General features: G+C 49.3%; 1 long non-coding RNA gene across 2 annotated transcripts in view; it reads left to right on the top strand.

The window, feature by feature from the left end:
- LOC135315457 (uncharacterized) overlaps nucleotides 1–19,708 on the top strand; it is a 32,165-nt gene extending 12,457 nt beyond the window's left edge. For both annotated transcript variants that reach the window (XR_010374922.1, XR_010374923.1), the window contains 2 exons: nucleotides 7,428–7,600; nucleotides 16,710–19,708. This is a non-coding gene — a long non-coding RNA (uncharacterized LOC135315457). The remainder of the gene's footprint in view (nucleotides 1–7,427; nucleotides 7,601–16,709) is intronic.
- Nucleotides 19,709–20,823: the final 1,115 nt, after the last annotated feature.

Below are 20,823 nucleotides of genomic sequence, written 5' to 3'. Positions count from 1 at the left end.
TGAGATATTACAAAGCAGGCTTTCTCGGTTTGTGAATAGCAAGTCCGGCAGCGCCTCCTTCCTGGTTGGCACATCTAACATTTGTATGAGGAAACAGTCTTCTACGCATTCCAGGAACTTGGTGGATGACATGCGAGCTGCTGTACTGTTCTTCCAGCAGATGTCTGGGTACTTGAAGTCACCCATAAGGACCAGGTTCTGTTGGCCAGAAGCTTGCTTTAGTGCCCCAAGTATCTCTTCGTCGGCATCGGCATCGTGGTTAGGAGGTCGGTAGCAGATGCCCACTGTGAGGTCCTGCTTGGAGATGACCCCTCTGACTTCAACCCAGAGGCATTCGATAGAGCAGCTGCAATCACCATAGTTGACTTCAATACATTCGAGGTTTTCCTTAACGTAGAGTGCAACTCCTCCACCTCTTCTACCCTGCCTGTCCTTACGGAAGAGAGCCTGTAACCGTCCATTGCGATCCCCCAGCCAGTTGAGTTGTCCCACCATGTTTCCATTACTCCTATGATGTCATACCCTTCTGAGTGGGCACGGAGCTCCAGTTCCTCCTGTTGGTTTCCTAGACTGTGTGCATTTCTATACATACACTTGAGGTGATTACTCCTCTGTTTCCCCTCTTGGGAGACAGCTACAGAACATTTGTCACCGCACTGCTTGGCCTGACTTACTGCCCCGTTGGATGTGCTGGTGTGAGCGTTTCCGCAATGGTTCCCACCCCCAAGTCCTTCAGTTTAAAGCCCACCTCACCAAATTAGCCAGCCTCCTGCTGAAGATGCCCTTACCCATTTTGGACAGGTGGATTCCATCCCTCCCTAGCATGTTGTCGTCATTGAAGAACACCCCATTGTCATAAAAGCCAAACCCTTCACAGTGGCACCAGCCACGTAGCCAGGAGTTGATATACATTATGTGCCTGTTTCTGGCTGCTCCCTTCCCTCAAACTGGCAAAATGCAGAGAAGATCTCTTGGGCGCCAATGTTTTTCACTTGCTCCCCAGGGCTCAAAAGTCTTCCTTGACTTTACCCAGGTTGCGGCTCTCAGTGTCGTTCATGCCTACATGAAATAGTAGCAGTGGATAGTAGTCTGTTCTTTTGATGAGCTGTGGCACCCTCTCGGCCACATCTCGAACCCTGGCTCCTGGAAGGCAGCGTACCTCTCGTGGCTCCCTGTCAGGTCCTTTTTCCTTAAAGTCCAGCCTGTTAGTGAGGTCAGCGTGGGGCACTGGGCTCGAGCTGTACGTCACTGTGCAGGGGGCAGAGCACAGGGATGGGGAGGAACCAGCCAGGAGGGGACACGGACCTGCCTCAGCCGCTGGGACAGCCTGGTCTGAGGCACCTTGTGAGGATGCTGCGGTTCACGGCACAGGCCACATCCGACCTTTCCCTGCAGCTGCCAGGGCTCTTTCGCATGCACCCATGTGCTGAGCGTGTGGGGTGGATTCTCCGAATTGCACCCGGCAGGAAATTCCCTCTTGAGCTGCAGAGGATGTAACAGGAAGAGGAAAAACCTCTTAGCATCAGCATCATTTCTGAATGGATGCATCAATTTCCTCAGCCATAAGAAAACTCTCCACCCAAAGAAGTCCCCAAGTGTGGGAAACTGTTATGTCTCTGGATCCCCTGGGCAAACAGCTGCATCCTATCTTTCTTGTCACCTTTGTGATACTTGGGGCTGGTGGAAACAACTTCAGAACAGAGGGCACTTCCCTGCTGCGGAGAAGCCAGACACGAGCTCACAGGGAGCTGCTCAGCCTTTGCTCCAAGGAGGGTGGGTGAGGGCGTGCAGCAAGGTCTGTTTATAGTGCAGTTCCCAGGTTAGGCACCTGGAAAGCAAGAGAGATATGTTTAGTGGTGACTCCTAAAACTATATGGGCCATTGTGCTGTTCCGCTATGCCCCAGTTACTGCTGCGCACTACAGGCATTGAAATCGCCCCCAAATCTCCCACAAAAGTAATTCCTACAGTGTCCATTGAGATACTCTGCAGTTGCAAAGGAGGGTGCCTGTCAGAAGTGATCTTTGCTTCAAAAAACTCACTAAAAGCCAGTTTTTGCAGTAGCAGGACAGAGCCCTGAACGTGTGCAGCCTTGCATGGGTGAGCCCTCCCGGCTGGGACAGGTGTTCCTCTGCTGTTTGGCTTTAGGCAAGTCCCCTGTGCAAATAACTTCACCTCCTTCTGCCGCAGCTTCTCTGGCAGAACAGGATTTTTGTCAGTAGTTTCAGGACCTGTCGTCTTTAAATTATGCAGCCCCCAAATCACAGGATTTCTCAATCATGTAAAAAGCCTCTCCACCTGGTGTGAAGTATTCGTGGTGAAGAAAAACACATTCCGATCGCATTGTCACTGTGGTTTTCACACTGAAGCACACAATGAAATAACTGTCAACCTTTCATCATATTAGACCTCATTTTCCATCCTGTTTCCTCACCCCCTTAGATAAAGGCTGAATCTGGACAGGTTGCTCAACTAACTCCTGGTTTGGTTTGTACGCCTGCAGTGTGGCACAAAAGGACCCTGTGCAATGCAATCACTGCTTCGACTCTAATATGTTTTCTTTCCTTGTGGTGCAAGCGAGGTTTTGGGATGTAGCTGGCAGAGGGATATCAGATTCCTGTGACAGCCTGGGAAAAAGCGGGGGACATAATGTACTGCTGTGCGGGGCCTCCGCATCAGCAGAGGAAGGACAAGGAGAGGATGATTTGTGCAGCAGCCATCAGGGTTGACTTGGACCCGTCCCTAGTGGGTGACCGTAAAGGGTTGCTCTTTGTTTTAGGTTTTAGCTACCTTTGCTCAATCAGCCATGCCAGCGGCGCTGTACTGATCGCCTTTAAGCGAGGACTGGCGGCGCCTCCCACGTGAGTGTGCGCAGTGCTGCCTCGATGCCTCGAGGATACCCACGTGCCTTGGGGTTGATGCCTCACGGAGGCCTGTGCTGGGCAGCGCGCCTGCACGCACGGCTCGGAAGCCCCTCGCACAAGGGACTGGTCAAGGGAAAAAAAAAAAAGGGGGGGGGATCAAAGAGGAAATGCATGATGTTTACATTCCTGTAAAGAGAAGTTTCCAGAAGACTCCAGTTTCCTGTGAAATGGTTCTCCTGCTAACTTGGCAAAGGCCTGCACCTGAACAGCTTGTCCAGGTGAAGGTTTCGGGTCAGGAAAGAGGAAGTTGTTTTACTGCAGTGCCCTTAACAGTGCAGAGTATAGCTTGCTGGGGTAGGGAGTAGCTCCTGAGTCTGTTAACCATAACGTGTTAACCCCTGCGGCTCTTGTGTCTTGCTCCAGACCCTTGTCTTAGTCTAGATGCATTGCTGGTTTTGCTCTTTCCTTGGGAAAATTGATAAGTGCAAAGCACCTCTGCATCTTCTCTGCCTCTCTCATGGACACTGCTGCCCCGAGCGATTCCCTAACCACAGAGGAGGGGAGGGTTCTGCTTGCTGGTGTATCCACCAGCCTTTCTAAGGCAGGGAAGGCTCAATGCCAGGCACGTTATGGATCCCGGAGCAGGCATGTGGTCCCCGCTCCTCCCTGCTGTGAAAGGAGCCCTGGTGAGAAGCAGCTGCCCAGCGCTGTGTCGGGGAGCCGAGGCTAGTGGCTTGCCAGGCACATCGCTTCCTTCTGTGCACCACAGAAACACCTTTGTGCTCACTGAGCTGGGCTGATGGGACCTTTGACTTTAAAAGCTGTTGCAACATGTACTTAGACTCAGGTTGCTGCTCTGTAACTCTCCAGAGCCAGCACAGCCCCCCTCACTTTCCTGTGGATTACCTGACCTCAGGGTCCACACCTTTCCCAGCCAAGGGACAAGGTGGCATACCTCGTCAACACCTTCCGAAGGCGGGCTGAGCTGCGCTGCGCGGCACTGCTGCGCTCTGGGTTACGGCACAGCCCAAACCGTGCGTTTTCCTCCCATGGTGCTGCCGGCTGGCGGGCGGCACGCGGGCGCAGAGGGGTCTCCGTCAGCTCTTTGTCCCCCCCGCTCCACCAGTGGTTTTGGGTCAGGTGTCTGAGTTGGTGGGTGCTGGGGCTCAGCCAGGAGAGAAGGGTGCCTGCCTCGGGGTGGGAGAGGCAGCAGAGTGGAGGTGGGCACCTTAGGGCCATGCACCAGTGGGGCAGCCGGGCCCTAGTGCAGCAGCAGAGGGGAGCGGCACTGGGGAGATGGTGAGGGGCAGGAAAAGCGGCAGAGGCGCTTGGGGAGCAGCAGCAGCCCCTCGGGAAGGAAGGAGGGAAGGAGGGAGGGAGGGAAGGAAGGAAGGAAGGAAGGAAAGAAGGAAAAAAGGAAAGAAGGAAAGAAGGAAAGGCAGAGGCTGAACTGGGTCGGGCAGAGAGGCGCCTTGTTTTTCTGCTGGGACCTTGGTGTCCTGGGGGTGCCGGGCGCTGCTTCAGTGGCCCTGACAAAAGCCAAGTCACGGCCAGGGACACCCTGCTCCTGGGCTCTGCTGGGGTCCACTGCCCTCCTCCAGGTGTGGGGGGAAGAGCCCACTCTTGCTGCCTACTCTTGCCTTTAATTCTATGATTCTTTAATTTATCTTCATGATGGAGGGCAGCATCTCCTCCAGCTCAGCAGCCCTCAGCTAGTCTCTCTGTGGGACAGTCCTGATAGGTGCCAAGCAGTAGACAGCATCCCTCCCCAGAGCCCTGCTGTTGTGGGGGCTGCCTTGGGGCCAGCCTTGTCCTTCCTCTCACTGCCTCACAGGTAATGCCAGAGCAGAGGGATGGGGAGTGTGGGGTGATCTCAGCCGCAGGAACAGAAGACACGTGAGGGTGTCTGCCTTGAGGAGCTGTGCCTGCTGCTGCCTGGCTCTTGGCCTCCCTGGGGACCTTGAGCCCGTGCCCAGCAGTGAGCCCAGGCTTGGCCCTCCATCTGGCTCACAGCATCTTCCAGAGCTGGTCCAAGCTTTGTGTCCACGCCCACAGGTCCCGTCAGACAGACCACCCCACAGGGGTAGTGACACTGTGTCCGGCCTCGCACCTGTGTGTGCAGGCGCTGGCCTGAAAGTACAGTGATGGGGCAGGGTAAGAGGGGGGTCGCAGCACGGCGGCATAGTGCAGCAGGGCTGGGTGCTTGGCAGCAGGAGCTCTCCCCCTCCGCAAAGCCCTGGCTGAGCACCCTGGAGGTGACGCATAGTTTCATGCTCTGCTTTGCTGAGAGGAGACTGGTAAAACTAGATGGGAATCCAAGGGACCGTGACAGAAAAGTTCAGAGGACATGAGGGAAGGGTCGGGGAGTTTCCCGCCATGAAATCTGGGGAAAAGGTGATGAGGAGGAAACCAGAAGAGCAGTTTTGTTGACATGGGCTTCCCTTTCCACCCTCCAAGGTGTTTGCAGCCCCACAAATCTCCAGCTGGGCCTGGGCTTGGCCTGTTTCTCTGTCCCCATCACGACTCTACCCAGTGCAGAACGAGGGGAACCCTCCACCCTTGCTTGGTCTGCTGCCAGGAGGCAGCTAGGCTGGGTAGGACCTGCCAGGCACACGCCAACACCGTGTCCTGGGCCGGAGCTGAGGAGCCAAAGTATCCAGAACATCCCTCAGCTTGCTTGTTTCTTTGCTTTTTATCCCTGGAGAATCCCAGTGGCTGTGAAAGCGCTGCTTAAGCCTTGAAATTAACAGGGCTGCGAGCTTGGCAATGTCTGCCTCAGTTGCCTTGTTGCAAATGCTGCATCGCTGTAAATGCTGCAGTTGCTTTAGTCTGGAAATGCTCACCCTCGGTTTAAAGCCATCTGTTCCAGTGGATTGCAAGGGAATAGTTAGATGTGACTTGCTAAATACATCACCGGAGTTTAAAGCAGCACAAATAGCAATTAATGAGATCCTGGGCAATTTGCATTGCTTTCCACTGAATATATGGGCATGTAACAGTAGAAGTAAATATTTTTCTTGTGTAGCAATTTAGTTAGAACTTATTGAAGTAAACGTGTCCTGAAGGTTTGAATATGAAAGCAGCATTGCATTATAAATGTCATTTTGATGATATAATGGCTTCTTTGCTTTTACAGGATAACTATTTACCCAAAACACAGAGGTGAAACTTTGGTTAATAATAAAACTCCCACCAACTTCGCTAGAGCTATATTTCACCTTAATTGTACTCGTAATTATGCTTTCACAGTTTGATTACAGAATTCACTGTTTCCTGCTTGGAGGGGGTATACATTGTTGTACACCTCCTGCAAAAAAACTGGGAACCAAGGACTGTTGACTTGCAGTCCGTGAACCTTGGCTCGGGAATGGGGTGATTTGCCCCATCCAGTGAAATGATGGAGCTCCCTTGTCCCTGGATGCACCAGGAGCACTGAGAGTTGCCACACGGGCTTTCACTAAAGAAGGTATCCTAGGAGTAGCCTGGAGCAGTGGTTGCCAGTTCCTGTGGATCTGGCTACTCCGGTATTCGGGAGAAATAACTGAGGCCGGCTCTGAGTAGGTTCAAATATGCTGCACGAGACCTGACCTCCACAGGAAAAGTTTACAGGGGTTTCCCAGGCTGGAAAAGGTTGAAAACAACTGTCCTTAACAAGGAAACAGTATTCAGCAGCCAAGGTCCTGTCTGGATAACCCCAGGACATACTTTACAAATAGCATCTGTTTCTGCAAACCTGCTATTTAAAAAATCTCTTGCTGAAGCCAAATCAATGCTCTTTCATTTGTGTACAACTCTGATATCCAGTTCTTGGGTGTGTATTTCCTCTGGCCATCCCAGAGGATATCTCTGGCTCCACTCTTTGTGAACCGAAGTTGGTAATGTGACTGTGGACCTTATGCCACGGTCTCCGTACATGACTGTGTGCAAGCAGCAGGTACATGCTGCTACTTGGCCCCACATCTGGCACCTCCTTCGCGCAGTGGAAGCAGCCTAGGAGCTCAGGTTTGACACGGGCATTGAGGCGCTCTGCCTCCTGGGCATGTCAGCTCCGTGCTCTGTGCTTTTCATCTCACAGCCTAGAGAAAGGAGGTAAAGCCAATCTCCATCGTAAAGCTGCGTGGGCATTAAAGCTGTGAGTCTGTATTAACACGGGCGTTTCCATGAGCAATGAGTGACCACAGCTGTCCAGAGTAACAAAAGTGAGTTCATCATAAAGACATTTTTGCCTCTCCCCAAAGCAGGGCTCTTCTAGGTCCATATGGGAAATGCTAGTGGCATGTTCATATCCCGTCTGATCAGGTCTGATTTAAGCCCACAGAAGAAAATTAAATACTACTGAGAACTTTTAGGGGTTGGGACCAGGACCTTCATGACTTTTATCCTAGCAGTGCTACTTGTGCTTTTATCTCTAAAACTCTGCTTCTCTTTGTATACTTGTTCAGTGTGGGATGAATGGAGACAGTCTGCTGTTTTACTGCAGACTTCCCTGTGCTGCTAATTTAAGACTGCTGTTCAGACTGAAATTTCCAGGTTGGCTAACGATGAATCTGTACTCTATATGCAGTGCTTGAGAGATATTTCCGTATCCTGAAATAACAGGAGGCTTGTGATGCATCACTTCATGACTCTGCAGTGCTCTGCGACTCACAGGATGGAGAACAGATGTCACCAAATCATTGTACACTGACCCAGTCACTGCACAACGATCCTTCATTGAAAGCCAATACAACTGAACTGGTGAGTTAAGACATGCAGGTTTCCATGCCAGCTAAAAATAATTGGCATATGTATTTTTAGTGGATTTGTGTAGCTTTCTTTAGTGCCTTCCACAGACTCCTGGCAGTGCTCTTAACAACAAAAAAAAAAAGAGTGTGAGAGCAAATACTGACCTCCGGATGACCCACCTTTGAATAAGGGTGATTTGCAGTCTGACTGCACAATTTGCTTGCTCCCAAGTTAGTTTTAATGCGAAGGAACAAGCAAAGACACAATAAAATATTGTCCCAAGTCTGCAAACTGAATCAGTCAAGCTCCAGTCTGTCAAATCAGCAGTAGGTGGGGGCCAGGCTTACCCTTGCCCCGATAACCTGTGTTTGTGCAGGCTGAGACAGCAGCAGGAAACAAGGGAAGGGCTGCCAAGGACTGCAGAGCAGATTTCAGGTAAGCTTGGCTGCCAGGGAGGCACCGAGCTAGACTCTGAGTTTTCAGCAAAGGTTCCACATCTAACTGTTTCAGGGATCTTTAAAGTCATGTTTTCAAAGCACACCATTACAGAGAGCCCTTTGGGAAGAGCTGGCTGTTCATTTTAGTGCCCAAAAATGCAGGCTAAGCTGTTCTGAAGATCTGGCTGTTTGTGGCTGCTGAACTCTTTTAAAAGCCAAACCCTTTTTTTCATATAAACACCAAACTGCCTGATGTCAAGTCAGGTTTGCAAGATAAGATAAGAGTGCTTCAGTGAGGAATAAATGGAAGAGAGTTTATGGGAAGTGAGTTATGGTAAATAGATAGCATCGAGAAGAAGGGGGTTTTATGTGGTGCTGTGCATAGCAGAGGTGGATAGAGAGTGTATATATATTTTTCAGAGCTGTGGGAGAAGATGAGTGGGATGCCAGGGGTTCCCCACCACTGGCATTGCAGCGGCCAGGAACCCTGTGCCACAGGTCTGAGCAAGGGGATCTGGAAGCTGGCGGGGTGCAGCAGCATGGGCTCAGCATTTCAGAGGCAAGCTCAGAGGGCGATGAGAGGAATGGAGGGAATGTGATAAGGTTGGGGGAGGATTCGGTGAGGGAAGGGGAAGAGATGAGCAGGGGAAAGGAGGGGGTGTGGGGAGGCCAGGAGTGCCCCTTTCCACTATCGCCCAGTTCCCCCATATGGAGGGAGGTTTGGGTCCCTCAGCTGAAACACCAGGGAACTGCTGTACTGAGGAGTGTCACCGTTCCTCTTATGGATGAAGCAGATGCAGAATCACACAGGCTCACAGAATGGTGGGGGTTGGAAGGGACCTCTGGAGACCGTCTTGTCCAACCGCCCCTGCTTTGAGCAGGCCCACCCAGAGCAGGGGGCACCGGACCGCGTCCCTGACCAGCGCCCCTTCAGCCACCCCTGATGGCAGGCACAGGGGACACCTGTGCAATCTCAGGCCACCAGCAATCTCCGAAACAGCAAGCCTTTGTTGTCATTGTCCTTGTGTTTGTAAATGACTTGTCCCAAGCAAAGATGAAAGCCGGTGGAAATCCGTAAGGGGCTGTGGATGTTCCTGTGAACACAGCAGAGGTCCGCAGGATCATACCTTAGAGACGTCGTTAACAGGGAGATCTTGCTTTTTGAAGAGGTGGGCCAGAGTAATTCCACAACACAGAAGGAAGCTCAGGGGATTGCGAGGGGTTACGCGGCCAGTCCCTGGAAAGCTGCGGAGCTGTGCTGCGCAGCCGCGGTGCTGGATGCTGAGGGCAGGGCAGCCGTGGCGGTACACCACCGCTCCCGACAGACCTGGTGTAACGTTTTGGCTCCGGCACTAACCCAAGCGTCTGCACATTCTTATCGGCAAGCCTTGCAGGTAGCGTTACGTGTTTGTCCACTTGAAATAGAAATATTCCTTAACTCTGAACCTCCTTGGCCTCTCTCTTCACACGCTAGTCTCTCCTGGTGGCCAGTAGATTGACATATTTATATTTAACTTTTCTGGCTATTCATGCCTGTAATGGAATTCAGAAAAAAGACAATTAGAGGAAATCCATCATGATGCAAATGTACAAGCGAGTCTTTAACTCAGCAGCTATCCCCACACACGCAAGCTAATGATCCGGCAGTTTTGAGGTATGAACATAACTCTAGCCCTATATCTGAACACCTGGACCTTTACAGAGATGTAACACAAATTTGGTTTGGGTAGCTCACAAACACTTTGAGAATGCTCTAGGAAAAACAGAGGTGATCTTTAGAGCCATGGGTGGAGGAAGACAGTAGGATATAAGACAGAAAAAGCTAGGCAGGCTGGACAGCTCTAGTTAGCACCTGACTCTAATTTTTTCAGAGGATTCTTTGGCACAAGTTCCTAAACTTTTTGTATCATTGATCAGTTTTAACTCTCCGTGTCTTGCAAGCCATCATACGTTTAGCTGAAAGCACTAGAAGGATGGTGCTCTGCAGATTTTCCAGCCTCTCAGAGCAGACCAGACTTCACTGCTGGCACAGAAAATACTATGTGGAAAGAATTGTGGCGAGGAAAAGATTTTGCAACGTCAGCAGCACCCAAAGGGAGGACGAGGTGGAGCTCTGGATGAGTAATGTGAGGTTTGGTACCAGCAGGTCTAAATATCTCAGATAAAAGTTGTGATTTCATCCTGGTATTTTGGTGAAGATCTGGCCTACCAAGCGTGCTGTGGCCACCCTGCTTTCCCCTCACAAAAAAAGAGCAGTATTCCCTCCCTTGCTATCAGGGTGTTGGCCTCCTGCAAGGAAGCGTGTTACGTCCCTGTTCTCACACCATCCCACCAGCCAGCCGGCGGGCCTCCTGGTCCTTCCAGGGTTGCTTCCCAGATGGCTCTCCCTATATTGCTTTGGCACATCTTGGGCAACCCCCGCCCCTTCAAAATCCTCCTCCTCTTCCCCAAACCAGGTGCTGCTTTCCCACCATCGCACACACTTGCCATGCTCTCCGCTACGAAGCGCACTATCAAGGGTTTAAGTCAATGCAAGATGGGTCCCCAAACGTCACAACTGTCTGAGAGGCAGCCAGCTGAATTCTGTTAGTGCGGCTGGATCTCAGTGGGATATTTTGATCTCGCAGCCAGACAACGTGCCAATGAAAAAGATACGTGATTGGTGCACTGTCATTTTGAGTTGGAGGAAAAAATGGCGAGGAGCCTGCATTAATTAGTATTAAACCACACTTGGTGGACAATGACTCCTCCGCAGAGTATCTGTTGCTAGAGGGCATGAAAATATACCCGTTGCGTTGAATGGGCAAGGTGCAGCGATAGTACCAGGAAGCAGGATTTACACTGAGACGGTGCAGAAACCACTGTGATGTTCTTGGGTGAAAAATCACTTAAAAGCAAGTAGCGACGTCCATAAATTACATCTCCCTTTCCACCGTTTTCACTTGGGCACTGATTCAGCGGGTATTAAAGAGAAAATGGTTGGCCTGTTCTAGGCGGGAAAATGCAGCTGTGTGTCGGAGAGCTCTGGGAAGATATATCCCAGCATATGGAAGTGGCGATGTGTTTTTACTGCTGTTTTACCAGTACATCTTAATGTGTTTTGCAGCAGAAGTCTCTGTGGTTATTTCCGCTTTTCTGCGGGGAATACAGAGTTCAGGTACCTGAGGCACAGGGAAGCGACGGGTGTCAGGCATTGTAGGGAGACTGCATAAACTGTTACCCTCTTTAGGGACACACGATACTTAAAGCAAACATACAGTGAGCCTTTAGCCGGCATGAAGTCTCAATAAAGTAAGAGCAAGATACCTGCAAGTCATTGCCTCCATTTTGTGACAGGGATTTGAGTGTAAGAGCAAGTTCTATACAGGGATGGGTGGTTTTTTTTTCCTGTTTACCTCTTTCCAGCAGGTGAAACCTAGAGTTTTCTATAAATGATGCAGGGTACTAGTATAGCTGGCAGAGAAATAACTCCTGTGGGCTCTCAGGTTGGCATTAATCTGCTGGGAACCTCTGCCTCAGTCGGTCTTGAGGGCATATTCAATGTTCATACTCACGCTCTCATGGCCTTCAGGGGAAATGAAGTGTCACTTCAGCTTCTTTCCCAACAAATCTTTGGTTTTACCACCACCACCCTAACAAAACCCTCCAGCACTGAACACAATAGTTTGTTAAACCTAAATTAATGCCTGCAGTATTCCTGGAATACAAGTAAAGAAAATTTCAACACAGTGTTAGAAATATGTCACCTTCGCTGTGGCATTGTACGGGAACTGACATGACTTCTTATTTTGTTTGCTCATGGAAGGGAACTGTCATTTTCATTGCTAAAATATTTGTCCATTGGATGGAAATAATTACAAATGGAACAAAACAAAATGTTTTGATTAAATACAGGGCTGGTCTTGTTTTTTCCAGTAAATGTTTCATGTTTTCAATTTTCTTTCCCTTCTCCCAGGGATAATGTAACGGACAGTTACAGATCACCTTCCGCTTCAGAAGATCCCAGACTGTATAGGGATCGCTTCCTTTGCCACTGAAACGTTGCCGCCCACGGGAGCAAGCACCACTGAAAAATGTATCCCCATGGGGTACTGTACTGAAGGTTATCTTCTGCAGAGCAGGGGAGCTTTCAGGAGACAGATTCCGATTCGTAATTCATGCCATACCCGGGGGTTAACACTGAAGTGTCAGACCTGGCAACCCCATGGCTGAGGAATGAAAACCAGCCTGAATTCCAGGGATGGTGCTGGTAATAGCTGTGATGAAACAAAGTCCCACCAACTTTGATCTTGGATCTCCTGCACAGGATTAAAGGGGTAACTGAGTTTGGGCCTGAGGCACAGACATTTGGGGAAGCAGCAGGGGGAATTTTCTATGTTTTCATGGGAGCTTACTGAGTATATGATGATAAAGTAAAGATAACTCTCTTTTATCATCGTGATCCATTTCTTTTAACTGTGAGCGCTTCGAGGCCCTTGTAGGATCACAGCAAGGACATCGGCAGATGTGCGGTGCTCCCTGCATGGTGCTGCTTTGTTTGGGTTCAAGAGGTGATGCTTTGCCCTGGATCAACCTTCTAAATAAGAATGGAGCAAGAAGAGATTTGTTTGCACAGATTCAAACACTTTCCTCGTTCCTCACGCTTTCTCGCAAGTTTGATGTGATCAGTTCATATACCTGCCACTTCCCTGGGATACAAGCAGCTGCCAGAACCCCTCTGGCTGCTGTCAGTCTGGTTCAAGACACCTTTGCAGGAGTGGCTCCAAGAGAAGGGAGCGTTGTCCATACAGATACAGCATTCGATCTCCACCATTGTCAGAGCAAGGAATCATATTTCTCCCACCCCCACCCTCTGGGTAAGAAAAGGCAAGCATATCATAAAGGTACCGTAATAAGTCTGCTAGGGGTGTCTTTGCAGCCTCTTTCTCCTCCCCAAACTGGAATGTGCCTAAGCTCCTTCTGGTCTGCTTATTTCTTTTTTCTGGCAGCCCTTGGGGAAGGCACCTAATACCTTTTTGCAGACATTATTTATGGACTCAGAACACCAGGAACGTGTCTTTACAAATAGTCTGTACAATATGTCCTGAGCCCTCCTGTCTGGCGTCTAATTATGTCAGTCCACAATGCTCAGATTTCTTTGGCTTTTTGCTTTAAGCCAGATTTACTGATCCTGGGTTGTTTTCATGTGAGCAGAGTGCTGCAATGACCAATGAGCTGCACTCGTATGACTTGCACAGAAGCATCCCAGTCATTCACAGTTCCTGGTGATTCTTATTTAGGTCCTAGGGCCAATGTTTAGTGTTTCAGGAAAAGAGAAGGGTCAGTGCTGGTCTTGCAGTACCTGTGTTACACTGCGCAGTGCCCTAGGATGCTGTAGGCTTGTCCCACAGAAGGCGAGCTCACCTGATCTGTAGGGGACCATCTCTTACCTAGCGCCACTCCTTTCTGCGAGGTCTGGATTAATTAGATGCACCTATAGGTCCCAGTGGGAGCTCCGTGCATGTAGCCAGCGCTAAGGTTAAAGAGCGCGTTCATGCCTGAGGAGCAGCTGTAGATACACTTTTTATCAAAACCACCTAAAAACTTTCCTTTGGATGAAAACCACTGACTCTGTTAGTATTTCTGCCTTTTCAGGATCAAGACCACAGCATAAAATCTTCTGAGAGAAGCTTGGTGGGTTTTGCCTCTTCTCTTACCTAAAAGAAAGCGGGAAAGGCTGTACTTTCACACCATTGTAGCATTTCCCATTCCCTGTGAATCTGGAATACTTCATAAATGAGGTAGATCTTGGTCTCAGTGTAGCAGCATTAAAGGAAATGCCTCACACCCAGTCAAGAGTTTGAGGCAAAATAGAAAGCAGTGTGCCCAGCTGAAACCATAGGGCAGGAACTGATCTGAGAGAGAATTTCCCTTGGCTGCAAATATTAACATCTCTATTTTTCAGTGAATACTACATGACCCTTAATGGCTGTAGTTGCCTGAAGACTCTAGTTTTACATTTAAATTCAAGTACAATATCTTCACCAGCACAGGACCTGTAGCTTATCCTGTGTTGTTTCCATGTATTGTCTGCACCATAATGCTTTCTGTGACTTGGGGGTTAAAAAAGACGACCATCACTAGGCTACCTCTCATGGCTTGTCTTCGGCTCATCCCTTACGTCAAGTCATTCATTCTTGGGCTGTGGAGTCTGACTGGATCACAGCAGAAGCCTTCATGAGCAGCAGACTCCAGAGGTTCAGAAAATCTTGGGTGAAATCCTGGGAATTTTGACAGAAATTTGGCAAGGAGAGATATGCACTGACACGGCAAAATACTCAGTGGGATCACCGAGGCTGGGATTCCCTCCATTTACCCCTGGATGTTTTGCTGGCCATCTCAGTCCCTCTCCGAGTCCTCACCTACAGCTACTCCTGAACCCCTGAACTCCTTAGTTTGTCTTCAAGGAAGGCTCTGTCTTCTAGACCAGAGTTTTCTGAATGCTTTGCAGAAGGGATGGGACTTGCTGACTTCAGACAACATGCCAAAGTATGCAGAGGGCACTCTACTGTAAATAGTCCCTTAAAATTCATTTTAAAAGGAGAACGGGATGAGGGGAGGAAAAACAAAATACACAGAGATGCTGACTTGCCATCTACAGTCATCCTCCCTCACTGGTGATTAATCACCGCCCCCTTTGAGCCCAACAGACCAGCTACACACATTCCTCATTCCCTTGATTGCTGGAAAGAAATTTGATTTTTGGCATGCCTTTTGTAGGATTCAAAATACCTTTGTGCTGTGGTGAGTATGAGGGAAGGGAGTTTCACTTCTCAGCAGATATGCTAAAAGCACGTATTACAGGCTGGGCTCTCCACCCCACCCAGGCTGCAAGGAGCCATTTGTGGCTGCCTGATCCCACAGCTCTGGCACGTGCTGGACTTACCCGGCTGGAGACTCTGGGTCTGTGTATATTGCTGCCTGCTGCTGGAGATCGATATGTTCTTGCAGGGTGGAAGCCCCTTCTGAGTCGTCAAAAAACTGAGTAGGGACGAATCAGAAGGAATGGGATTTCAAATGAGATAGTAAGTTCCCTTTACTATCTGCATGCTGTGAACTAAATGAATTTTGGGTCCTATATTACAAAACAAAAATAAATCACATTAGTAAGTACAATTGCAGGCAAACCATGTACAAAGTAGATTCCCCTGAAGACAATCTAAGCCTAGTAAGGAAGGTGCTGACTAAGCCCAGGAAAAACATTCTTAATGGCACTGACGGGTCCCTTTCCACCATGGCTGTGGCTCAGGAGGCCTTCAGGAGGGCAACGTGAACGGGAATCCGACTGTCCTTGCTGCTGGGGTTAAACATGGTCTCGCTAATGATGCAGCATTTCCTGATATTTGTAATGACAATTAAATGGGTAAGGAACATTTACCTGGTGATAAAGCTTGTAGCTAGCCCAGATCTGAAGGAGTTACAAAAAGACAAGACTGGCCATCTCATGCAAACCAGCTGTCGTGCAATGCAGCTGAATCACCAGCCACAAAAGATACTACCCATGGACAGAGTTTTGTGAACGTTGTGGTGCTTGGACCACTCTCACGTGTCGTCAGTGCTGGGGTTTGCCTGCCTGTACATACGTGTCTCCCTGCTCTGTGCTCTCAACCTGTAGTAAGAGCTCCACATGCATGTTTGGTACATTGTGCTCACAGATGTTTGTGTTCCTCCTTTGCCTGCCAGCAAAAATTTCACAAGAGCTTTCCTTTAGCATGGCTTGGAGGTCATTGTCTCATGTGACACTCAAAAATGTAGTAATTCCTGGTTGGAGTTGACTCTGACCAGGAGAAGAAGCAGGGAGCTGGCATGTTCAAGCATCGGCGAGGGCTCTCTCTGAGCCCACACCTCTGTGGGCTGCTGAGCAGCACGCGCAAAGCTGCACCCTGTGATCAGCTTTCCCAGATCCCTTAGAAACAGCCTGTGAACTGCCGGCATCCAGTGGGTCATAGGCTGCAGTCGGTCGTGCTGTGAGCCCCAGGCTTCGCTGGCAGATTGGCAAGAGTGCTGGGCAGGCACCACGCTGCAGCACAGCAGGATTTCTGTGCTCTCCCTCACCTGTAACATTTTCATTTCTTGCAGCCACTAGAAAAGAGGTGGTTTAGGGACCAGGAGCTTTGTCCAACAGGGTTGGACACCTCCCAGGGTTTGGAGCCACCTTGCCCAACTGGGGTGCCTGGAAATGGAGCCATAAGCTCTGATCCCAGTATGTATTCACATCAAGTGAGAGCAGTCTAATTCTGGAGTGGAAGGTTAGAAGGATGAGTGCTGTTTCTCACAGTGTATGAAGTTGGTGCCTGTGTGAATGCACAGCCACAAATCACTGCAAAGAGCCAAACAGTTATGGGCAGAGAAACTAGGAGAGGATTTTGGTACAGTTACCCAAAGTAAGCCAGGAAACACATTGCTGACAGAACTTACGCTTGAAATATTTGGACCAGGTGGTGAGCTGGATAAAACTGTCATTTCTTAGCAGATGTCGTATTCTCAGTTGCAAACAGAAGTGCTGTGACACCCAGACCTAATCATAGTGAAAAACCAAAAGCAATCTTTTAAGCAATACTTGAATAAAAGCTGTGTGTGCAAACGCCAGGCTTGGAGCTCACTGTAACTGTCAGACTAATGTGATTTCTTCTTTACTTTTGCAGCGACTTTTTAAGGAAGGATCCTGGCCCGTAAGAAGAACTGCTTACCTGCTGAAGCGTAACATCACGCTAGCAATCCTTCTCTCTGGCAACACTAATCCTGCTCTGTCTTGCCTGGGCTGCATGCTGCAGCAGGAGCTAGACAACTGAGCTGTATGCTGAAAAACCTTGGGATGTTGATGTACAGAATGGTGGGTGGTGTTATTTAGATGTATGGGTAAACAAACAAATACAGCTGATTGAAGCTGGATGGCCATAGAGGCTCCAGCCTCCCTCCGCACACCCCACCCTTCTCTTGGCAGTTACAGGCTACTCAAAAGGCCAGGCTGGGAATGGGTGTCTCAGGTGCTGCTTCACACATCGTTCAGCTCTTGCTGACAGAGACGTAGCAAATCCGAAGGAAGGCTGCATCACTTTAGCGTGATATTCTCGTTATTTGGTGGGATGTTTCAGTCCAGCCATCAGCAAATGCCATTCCTCCTACCCTGCAGCTCTGACTGCCAGCTCAGAGAACTTGATTGCTTACGAACACAGAGGGGCTGGCACACAAAAATGCTCCTACTTCACCAATCAACACATCTTACCTCATATATTTCAGGCCCACAAGATACGTAATTAAACTTGAAGGTTTCTTGAAGACTGTGCAGCCATCTAGTGTTATTGCATATATAGCATGCTGGTTACCCGCAGGGACCCCAGATCACTTCAGTGCTTTCTTCCTTCATGACTCCCAGCTGGATATTTAACTCTAAGTTAGAGGAGATTTAGTTAAAATGCCAATCCACTGATCTTGATGATCTTTGAAATTTCTGACCACCTGAAGATTGTGCTTGTGGATGGCGGAGAGGACCCTGCCGCTGTATTTCTTTTAGCCATAGCAAGTATGGGTTGGTGCTCTCGGGAAGAGCAACCAGGGTGCCTGTGGCTGCTACTGCTGTGCTTTAGCAGTCATTGATTCTTAAGCAAAAAAAAAAAAAAAAGGAAAAAAGAAAAAACCTAAATTTAAATTTGAAGATCAGTGAGCAAACTTCAGGGATTCCACTGCTATCTGCCACAGCTTTTTGGAGACTTTCTCATTTGCTTAGGAATAGGAAAGCCTTGTACATATATTGTGGGTGAGTAAGATGAGGGCAAAACAGCCTGAATCTGTCTCACTTTTCTCATCTAGAGAAAACCATCTAATTTCAAAGTTCCAGATTCCTTTTTGGTCATTCAGCACACAGGGGTATTAGTACAAGGAACTATAGTTTGTAGTAAATTAGTTAGGCAACCGGTGCAGGCAAGGAGCATGATGAAACGACATGCATTCTTGTATTGCATACCAGAGTGACAAGTAAATCTCAAAGGTGACAACCCAGGGCTACTGCGATTTAGCAGCAGCCACTTGGCCAACCTGAGAACAGAACCGTCTTTGTTTACAATCTGCATTTTTCTAACTCTTATCTGCTCTTTTGCACCGTAATTTCCCCCAGCCCCCCCTGTGCCACTAGGTTCATCTTTCTCCACGCCTCGCATTACACTGTTAAGTGTCCAGGTGTGTTATGAGGGACTTTCATCTTCTGAAACAAAAGGTGACGAACTGGTAACTTTCTGCACTGCAGTAACAAGTCACTGACTGCGGAGGTAAAAGAAATTGCCACTGGATACTAGCGACATGTTACAACCTCTTTGCCTGGGCTAAGCAGTGAATGGAGATTTATGCCATGGAGACACATCATTTTCTGGATCCTGTTACACTTATGGAAGGTGTTACATTTAACATCCTTTGCTGGTGGAAACAGCCCTGTTCCCAACCCCTAAGAATCTACCCCATGAAAAATTTACATAAACATTGCCTTATTCCCCTCGTTACCTCAGACCATTAATATCAAATACTGAAGTCTCAGTCTTGAGAGCAGTTGGAGAGGAGCAGTGACAAGCAGCACTTACTCATTCCACAGTAACAGCTGGATCTGGAGGAGGCTGGTTGTTGGCACCCTACTCACATATGCTAAGCCAGGATAAGTGCCGTTGTCTGCAAGCGTGGACATGAATCTTTTGCACACTCCCCTTCTAAGTGTCTGCCTGTCTGTGGGATGTTAAAAACAGACTATGGTATGTGCCCAGCAGGCTCCAGCCACAACTGACTGATCTGGTAGCATTTACCTAGAAGAGTTTTTTAAAAGGCATGTTTCACAGAGTCTTTCACTGCATCAAATATTGTGGGTATTGGATCTCTGAATGTCACCAAAGAGATGGCTAATGATTTACCATTCTGTCATTTACTTCTGATGACTTTTACCAATAAACGGGGAAACTAATATTCCAGCCCTAAATCACATCTAGTCGAACACAGAAACATGCTGTACACAAAGGGAAATACTCCCCTAGAAGGTACCAGAGCTGCTCTCCTGTCCCAGGGCATCGCAGGCGGTCCTGGGCCGGCGGTTGACGCAGCCACAGCAGCGGTGGTGGGAGGGAGGGTCTCTCCCTGCAAAAATCCATGGCAATCGTGATGCTGAGCGGTCCCCAGGGAACCACAACTCCACGACCCACCAGCAAACCCCCTCCTACCCCAACCAGCTTACAGACAAGGTGATGGGCAGAGCAGGAAATGGCTGAACCAAAAATGCCTGATTTAATGATCATCTGAGGTAAGGTGGTGCATGTCCCACTGTCTCACAATTCTAAAAATGGTTTTAATGATATTACAAAATAACAAGTATGGCTACGGAGGGAGGTGGAACATTTGTATGCTGTTACGTGTTTTAGTGAGTGGCTTATTTTCTTTGGATAAGAGGTATAAATTCTGCTCCTTATAACTTCTGGGCAGGACAGATCTTATGGTGTTTTTAAAAGAAGATATTAACAGTTATATATCCTAGCGAAAATCTTTGCAATTTTGTTTTCCCAAGTGCTTCTAAAGTTCTAGTTACACCTTCGTCCCTGCTTCCTGCCTGCAACTGGTGTTGGGAGCCACTTAAGCCACCACCATATTCCATCTTGGATGCATTTCAGTTGTCATCTACGTGATTATTCTACTCTAACGATATAGTTTGGAAAGCACTTTAGGCCTCACAGAATGAAAGGTGCCTTAGAAAATAAAGGTTTTCTTTTTTTTATTCATTGTGATGTCTTGAGAGTAGTTGCAAGCAAAACAGAAGCTTGAAAAAGGCCGCATTCCATCGCCACAATGCCAATAAAAGAAATTTATTTAGGGGGTTAATAACATTCCTCCCTGCTAACATTCCCTCACAGCAATGCAGAACCATCTCGAGTTAGCCTCTAACCTACGCCTTACAAAACAGAATGGCTTTTCCATAAACCACGTTACGACGTCCAGAGTCAGCCTCTAAGGCTTTGGGAATGAGAAGAATGTCATCCACCTCCGTTATTACTGGAGTCGTTTGTTCTTCCGACTCTTTCCTCCCCCCCGACCCCGGCCAGCAGCCCCGGTCCCCACCGTGCAGAGCCAGCTTACAACAGCAGCCCCTTTGACTCTCAGGCGCAAGAAACAACGAGCACGTCGCTTTTATGAATCCGAGGTGATAAGCCCAAAGTTATTTTGACAGCTTGTGTTATTTAGGTGGCGCTAATCTGTGTCCTGAACACTAGAAATATTCAATGAAGCCTATGTTTTGGGAAAGAGGATTTTCCATCGTCTGGGGGAGGCGCAGCGCCCATTTGGGTTTTAAGCGTTCCTCTGCCCTCTCCCGGCACAGATCAGACGCGTTCAGACCAGCACCTGGGGCCCCGCACTAACGGGCCCCGCCGCGTCCCGCTGCCGCAGGGAGGCGGGCCGGTGGAGCTCCGGCAGTTCCGTTACGTTGCGCCCGGCCGGCGGCTGCCGCCGGTACCGGCCTGCGGCGGCTCCTGCGGGGCGGGCTGGGCACCGCAGGGCCAGACGCAGCGCGGCCGAGGCCTCCCCGGCCCAGGGCTCGCTGCGGCCGGCGGAGCCCCGACGCTGGGCAGGAGGGCGCGGCGGCCCAGGCGAGCAGGGCGGGCCCGAGGAGCTGCCCGGGGTAAGGGCGGGGCGCGGCGGGCAGCGTAGCGGAGTCGAGTGAAGCGGTAGCCGCCGCCTGCCAGCAGTCAAGATGGCGTCCGGGCGGAGGCGAGGCCTCGTGAGAGCGTAACAACC

The sequence above is a fragment of the Phalacrocorax carbo genome, chromosome 12 (assembly GCF_963921805.1).
Source record: "Phalacrocorax carbo chromosome 12, bPhaCar2.1, whole genome shotgun sequence".
Lineage (NCBI taxonomy): Eukaryota > Metazoa > Chordata > Aves > Suliformes > Phalacrocoracidae > Phalacrocorax > Phalacrocorax carbo.
The sequence above is the reverse complement of the archived record's forward strand: the minus strand, read 5'-3'. Positions and strand labels throughout refer to the sequence as shown.